At 51.1% G+C, this 7,483-nt stretch overlaps 1 long non-coding RNA gene across 2 annotated transcripts in view; it reads left to right on the forward strand.

Annotated features, from left to right (window-relative positions):
- LOC308338068 overlaps positions 1–4,336 on the forward strand; it is a 6,438-nt gene extending 2,102 nt beyond the window's left edge. For both annotated transcript variants that reach the window (XR_013966367.1, XR_013966368.1), the window contains 3 exons: positions 1,060–1,126; positions 3,120–3,239; positions 3,624–4,336. This is a non-coding gene — a long non-coding RNA (uncharacterized lncRNA). The remainder of the gene's footprint in view (positions 1–1,059; positions 1,127–3,119; positions 3,240–3,623) is intronic.
- Positions 4,337–7,483: the final 3,147 nt, after the last annotated feature.

A 7,483-nucleotide genomic window follows, 5' to 3' on the forward strand; every position in this document is an offset into this window, starting at 1 on the left:
GGAGCGAGGGAGCGAGGGGGCGAGGGAGCGAGGGGGCGAGGGAGCGAGGGAGCGAGCGAGGGAGGGAGGGAGGGAGCGAGCGAGGGAGGGAGGGAGCGAGCGAGCGAGCGAGGGAGGGAGGGATAGGCCGACCACCCGCCCCCGTTCTCCAACCACCCGCCCTGTTCACCTCCCTCCCTCCCAAGGGACCTCCCTACTTACCCCTCTCCCTCCCTCCCTCCCTCCGTCTGCCTACACTTTTCCCTCACGTTTTCAAAGTGGAGATAACATTCGCACTCCATAATTCACATGCTCCAAAGTACACAGTTCCGTAGCCTTTTTTTTCCTCAGGTTACTCACAAAGATGCGCAACCCTCGCCACCATTTCCAGAAGGTTTCCATCCCTTACGAAAAGAAACACCCCTACCACACCCTGCCCCCTTGCCATCCGCGCCTCCCCCTCCCCTCACCCTGACTCTCTTTGCCGGTCTCCCCCAACAGCCTCCGATACCCCCTCCGTCCCGCCTAGGATTGGGGTATTTCCCGTCTAGGATTGGGGTATTACGGCTGCCTTCTTCCTACCCCTGGAATCCCAAGGCATTATGCCACCCCTGGCTCTCTGGTTCCTTTTTCTCAGCGTCATGTTTTTGGGGCCCACCCAATTGTTTCCATGGATCGGCGCTCTGCTCCTTTGTACGGCGACATCGTTCTCCACGATGAGCTTATGAAGATGAGTGGAACGACGAAATGATGTTCGCGTGCCACCGAGTCCCCCGACCCTTTCTCTTAAAACTTTAAGTGGTACTAAAACAGTACCATCTCTGAGGACAGAAGTCCTAGCATCGTCAGCAGACACTGTGGAAAGGTGTTTTACACTGTCTCGCGGGGCTGCTTTCTTCCCTGGAAAAGGATTCACAGGCTATTCTGCACCCCTTAAGGCCATAACGATCTCATCATGCTCTGCTGGGGTCCTGTGTCTTGGGTCGCGTGGCACCCCCTTCCCCACGGACAGCTACCCTCTCTCCATCCTCCTACGCTGGCCCAGTAATGAGATGAAAAGCACCCCGCTTTTTCCACCAGGCGAGCCCAAGTCATGGAGGATGTTTCAAAGCCATTTCCAAGTGCTGGTCATTTGGCTGGAAAGGAGGTAGGCTATGGGGTTGGGGACAGGAGGCTACCTCCATCCTTCTGTCACCGTAGAAAGTAATTTTTTTTTTCTTTTTTCTTTCTCCTTTTCCTTTCCTTTCCCGTCCCTTCCCTTTTTCCTTCCTTCCTTCCCTTCTTTCTTTCTCTTTCTCTTTCTCTCTTTCTTTCATTGTAAAGATTTTACTTCCGCATTTGACAGCGAGATAGAGATCCCAAGTAGGCAGAGTGGCAGAGGCCACGCGCAGTGTTTATCGAGCTCTTCATTGTTATTTTTGTCGTTGTGGAAGTGAGCTCTACAACCAGGGTTGGATCTGGATCTCTACATCCAGGGCTCGAACTCAGGACTCAGATCTAAGAGTCAGCGCGCTCTATGGACAACCAGCCAGGGGACCCTGAGCTTTTTGTAGCCTAGGGAGAGAATGGGTTTCCTGTGTGCTGCCCCCGCCCCCCCCTCCCCCCCCCCCCCGTACGGCTTTGGCACACAGGTTCTTTGGAATGTGAAGCGCTTAAGAAACGGTAACCCAGGGGCGCCTGGGTGGCTCAGGCGTTAAGGGTCTGCCATAGGCTCAGGTCATGATCTCAAGCGCACGCGCGCGCACACACACACACACACACACACACACACACACACCCCGCCCCCATCGCATCTGGCTCCCTCCTCAGCGGGAAGCCCGCTGCTCCCTCTCCCGCTCCCCCTGCCCCTGCTTGTTTCCCCTCCCTCGCTGTGTTTCTCTCTGTAACATACATAAACAGAACCTTAAGAGAGACAGGAAGAAAGAAAGAAAGAGAGAGAGAGAGACAGACAGACAGACAGACAGACAAAAAGGCAATAGCCCTGAGGAGGACACTCTGCCTCTTCCTCTGCTTCCTGACCTGAAAGGGGGAGATAAAACTCGCCTAGGAAAGGCATCCTCCCTCCACGGAGCAGGAGGAAAAGAAGACATTCTCATCAGTCTGCAGACGGCATCAGAGCAGCGTGCCCAGAAAAACTTCCTCTGTCAGTTCCCTTCTATCTATTGGCCTTCCCATGGTGGGCTGAGCTCAGAAGCCTAAAACTGCTTTCCTCTCTCCTGTCATTCCTCCGCAACCGGATCACACACACACACACACACACACACACACACACACACACACACACACACACACACAAACAAGAGTTGGAATCCACCTGAATGTCGAACAACGGCACGATGCTTAAACACAGGATGCTATACTCACGTGATAGAATAGAACACAGATCCTACAAATTATGTTTGCGGAGACGGTTTGGTGGCATGGGAATGTGCTTGTTGGGTGGCAATACTTAGTGAAAAGAACTAGGAAACATTCTGCGGAGAATGGGTTCTCTCTTAGGAGGGGATACCAGATCATTTCAAAGGCTAGGGATGGTGAAATCAGTCGTCATCGTCCTCGTCGTCCTCGTCCTCGTCCTCGTCCTCGTCCTCGTCCTCGTCCTCGTCCTCGTCCTCGTCCTCGTCCTTGTCCTCGTCCTCGCCCTCGTCCTCCTCCTCGTCCTCCTCGTCCTCCTCGTCCTCCTCGTCGTCGTCGTCCTCCTCCTCCTCCTCCTCCTCCTCCTCCTTCTTTTTTAAGATTTTATTTATTTATGTGACAGAGATCACAAGTAGGCAGAGAGGCAGGCAGAGAGAGAGGGGGAAGGAGGCTCCCCATCGAGCAGAGAGCCCGATCCGGGGTCTTCAGCCCAGGACTCCGGGACCATGAACCGAGCCGAAGGCAGAGGCTTTAACCCACTGAGCCACCCAGGTGCCCCAGTTCTTCTATCTTTTCACTTCTGTTTCTCCCCCTACTCTGTTCTTTAGGGTGGTCCTTGGGCCTCCTCCCTTTTCCCAAGCCAATGACTATACCTGCTTTTTTAAGACATTGGGTCCTAAAGAGGAAGCAGGACTTTAGCTAGTGGTCTCAGGAGTGATGCTTACTTCCTAGATTAATATTGATCCGCCCAACTTTCGCTTCTCATGGCTCGTCTCTCTCTGCAGGACATAGGGGAGAACACGGGTCTTACCATGAAAGAAGCCCACTTGGGTGGGACCGTCCCTTATGGAAAATGGAATCTGGAGGAAGGACTGAAAGCAGCGTTGATAAAGACTGTGTTGCAGGTCAGAGAAATTCTGCTTTGACACCCCCCTCCACTCCCCAACCCCCCGCCCCCCCCAAAGCGAGCACTTACCTTTGATGACATGTCTTTTGTTTGTGTGTTCGTCCATTCGTTCACTCAGTTGATTATTTTTTTAAGATTTTATTTACTGATATGAGAGAGAGAGAGAGAGAGAGAGAGAGAGCCCACGAGCGGAGTGAAGGGCAGGGGGAGAAGCGGGCCCTAAGCTGAGCAGGGAGCTCGATGCAGGACTCAATCCCAGGACTCCAGCATCATGACCTGAGCCCAAGGCAGACACGCTCAACCTCAACCGATTGAGCCACCGGGGCACCCCATTATTCATTCATTCATTCACTCATTTTAAAAGACTGTATATCTTTGACAGAGAGACAGTGAGAGAGGGAACACGAGCAGGAGGAATGGACAAGGGAGAAGCAGGCCTCCCGCCAAGCAGCGAGCCCGATGCGGGGCTCGATCCCAGGACCCTGAGATCACGACCTGAGCCGAAGACAGCCACTTAACCACTTAACCGGCTGAGCCACCCAGGCGTCTCAGAAGAGCACTTCCAATACATCATCTGTTAAGAGAATATTGACCAAGGGCATTGTCACGTTTTAACATTTGTGGGCCCTGTTCCTGCACTTTCACACTTACCCGGGTCCCAAATGACTCTGCCAAACCTCAGCATGTGGGCTCTCTTTCTGTCCTGAGCACACATTGCATATCTACCTCATTTAAAAAAAAAAAAAAAAAAAAGAAAAAAGAAAAAAAGAAAGAAAGAAAAAAAAAAGAGAGAGAAAAGAAAAGAAAAAAAAAAAAAGAAATTTGATCAAAGGGGTGCCTGGCTCCATCCTCCATCGGTGGGGTGTGGGACTCGGGATTGTGAGTGTGAGCCCTATGTTGTGTGGAGAGATTACATACACATAAAACCTGAAGAAAAAAAATTTTTTTTTTTTCCAACCCATCAATTACTCCCTCAGAAGGAGCCTTCCAAACATAAAGACGAAAAAAATGAAGGAAAACCTCCCCGGTTCCCATAAGATTGGAGTCATAGAGCCTTGCGTATGCTAAAAATGGAAAATAAAATCCATAACTTTCTGTACTGTCCTTCACCATGATGACTTGTAACTCTTTATGGAAAACACACATACATATGTGTGCATATGTGCACGCGCACTTGTGTGCAGAAAACCAAACCGAACCAAATGAAACCAACTAAACAAACCAAAACCCTATATAAACCTGCAATAAATGTTGGGAAAGCAACCACCCACCCCCAGAAGAAACGCCTGCAGGCCACATGTACAGTGTACAATGCATGGGGAGCCTGTACTTGCAGTTGCTTACTTCCATGGAAGACATTTCAGGATGCCATGAGTCTCAGATGGCCCAAGTGGGCTTCTGTCGACATGTCTGAATTGTGTGCACAAGTAGAGGAAGGCTGCTAGGAGACTAAGTCGTCAGAAACTGGGAAGCCTGTTTAGTTCCATCAGTGAAGTCCCAGCTTTTGGGGAGGAACCAACGCTCAGGGAGACGCTCTGGTCTTCATTTGGTTTGTTTCTTGCTGCAGCTGTTGGTATCTTTGCGCGAGACCTGCCGTGTTTTGATTGGAAATGGAAAACAACTGATGGATGGGATCCATAGGCGGTCATGCCATGTTGCACTTGGATTTGTTTTCAGCCAAGGGGGAGATTTGGAGCCTCTGGTCTTTCATGACCTCTCCACAAATAAGACTGAAACAAAGGCTACAAGTTGTTTGCACCTTGTTTGTATCTACGTGTCCCTATGTGTTACACATCTGAGATGTTTTCTCTCCCTCTGGACGCTATTGCTAACATCCATTTGTAAAGGAACTCTTTATTTAATTACTGAGTTTAAAGGAGGCACCTGTAAAAAGCGGGCATGGTAAGAACAAGCCCAAATGTTTTTCGGGTCACATGATCTGGGATGACATTCCCTACATTCAGACTCCTGTGTCGCTCCATCGTAAAGGTGCCTCAAGGGAAGGGACCCAGTGGATGGTCCGGAGAGAGAAGGATAGACAAAAATGGAACACACCTGACTTGCCCCCTCCCCCCCACTTCCCAATAGTCAAAAGAATGAGGAAGTGGAGGAAGACGGGCAGACAGGCACTAGAAATCCGAAATCCGCTCCCCCTCCCCCCTTCCTCCTCCCCAAGTACACGCACCTGAACTGACGCCCAACCCACTGACTTCCAGCGGGCTGAAAAGCAACTACAGACAAAGCCTATTTTGCAGAATGAGATGAAGGCAGAGGTGGAGGCGGGGGCAGGCAGAGGCCAAACGGGAAAGGAAAAGAAAAGAAAAGAAAAGAAAAGAAAAGAAAAGAAAAGAAAAGAAAAGAAAAGAAAAGAAAAGAAAAGAAGAGAAGAGAAGAGAGAAGGGAAGGGAAGGGAAGGGAAGGGAAGGGAAGGGAAGGGAAGGGAAGAGAAGAGAAGAAGAGAAGAGAAAAAAAAAAAAAAGATTACTCCAAAACTTTAAATCTGCCCCGGGCCTTGCTAGCGGCTCCCTTGCCCCGCCTCCACCTCCGCCACGAGACACACCCCACCCCACCCCACCCCACCCCCACCCCAGTTTCTGCACGCGGCGGGTGTGGCTGGAGTGGTCAACTCCTCTGCCATCCCAGGTGCCTCGGAGGAGGCGGCGGCGGCGGCGGCGGCGGCGGCGGCGGCGGCGGCGGCGGCGGCGGCGCCGCCGCCATCAGCACCAGCTGCTCCTCCTCCTCCTCCTCCTCCTCCTCCTCCTCCTCCTCCCCCCCCCACCCGCCTCCCCGCCTCCCCGCCTCCCCGCCTCCCCGCCTCCCCGCCTCCCCTGCCTCCCCCGCCTCCCGCGCCTCCTTATCAAGGAACAAAAATCACTCCAAGGCCTTGGGCCACCTCCTTATGAGGTCTAAATTGGAGCACCTTCCAAATCAGCAGGGAGGGGCCCGAGGGCTGCCCTGGACTTAAACAGCCCACTTCTGACTTCCCCACAGGATCCTGAGAGTGGGGAAACAATCGACTGACTTTTTTAGTGGACACAGGTGCGGCTTTTTTGGCTTTAAAGCCAGTTCAAGGTTGTTGGTTTTATTTTAAAGAGACATAGTTTTGGAACTTTCAATGAATGTCACATATAATACAGATAATCAGCTTTTATTCCCCCCCCCAGTTTATTTTATTTTATTTTTTTCATTTCATTTTGCAGATTTTAGTTTTTTACCGGGGGGGGGGGAGGGGGAGAGAGGGAGAAAGAGAAAGAGAAAGAGAAAGAGAGGGGGAAGCAGGCTCCCTGCTGAGCAGAGAGCCCAATGCAGGGCTCCATCCTAGGACCCCGGGATCATGACCTGTGTTGAAGGCAGAGGTTTAACCCACTGAGCCACCCAGGCGCCCAAGAGATTTTATTTTTTAAGAAATCTCTACACCCAACGTGGGGCTCGAACTGACAACGCCGAGATCAAGTAGTTGTGCTCTCTACTGACTGAGCCAGCCAGGTGTCCCTGGAATATCATCTTTCAGAGACACATGCGTAGACTCGGATATGATGAGACAGCTTAAAAAGGTCTGATTGGGGGCGCCTGGGTGGCTCAGCGGGTTAAAGCCTCTGCCTTCGGCTCAGGTCATGATCCCAGGGTCTTGGGATCGAGCCCCATGTCGGGCTCTCTGCTCAGCAGGGAGCCTGCTTCCTCCTCTCTCTCTCTCTGCCTGCTTCTCTGCCTACTTGTGATTTCTGACTGTCAAATAAATAAATAAAATCTTAAAAAAAAAATCTGATTGACTTTATGGATCCAATAAAGCCCCTTGAAAATGTTGGCCTGTTAACCTTGCCCCTCAGCCTTAACAGTTGAGTAAAGAATGCCACCTCCTGGCGGATGCAGGAACTTCAGGAAATTTGGAGGGCCTCAGGAAGAGAGGAATTCACCCAAATCTACAGGTCTTGCAGGCGAATCTGATGGGAAATATTTGGCTTGGCTCCTGGATTTAAAAAGGCACTTAAAGGCTCAATCTAGGGGAGCCTGGGTGCCTCAGTCGTTAAGCATCTGCCTTCAGGGGAGTCTGCTTTTCCTTCTCCCTCTCCTTCCGCTTGTGTTCCCCCCCCAACACACACACCCCGGTCAAATAAATGAAATACAATCTTTTAAAAAGAAAAAAGTTCAATCTAAAATTCCTTATGAGAAGCTCCATCAAAGCAGGTAAGAAAGAAAGAAAGACCCCATATATGGTCACTTGCTATTCTTGCTTTGCTTATG

This window comes from Martes martes, assembly GCF_963455335.1.
Source record: "Martes martes genome assembly, contig: scaffold_555, whole genome shotgun sequence".
NCBI lineage: Eukaryota > Metazoa > Chordata > Mammalia > Carnivora > Mustelidae > Martes > Martes martes.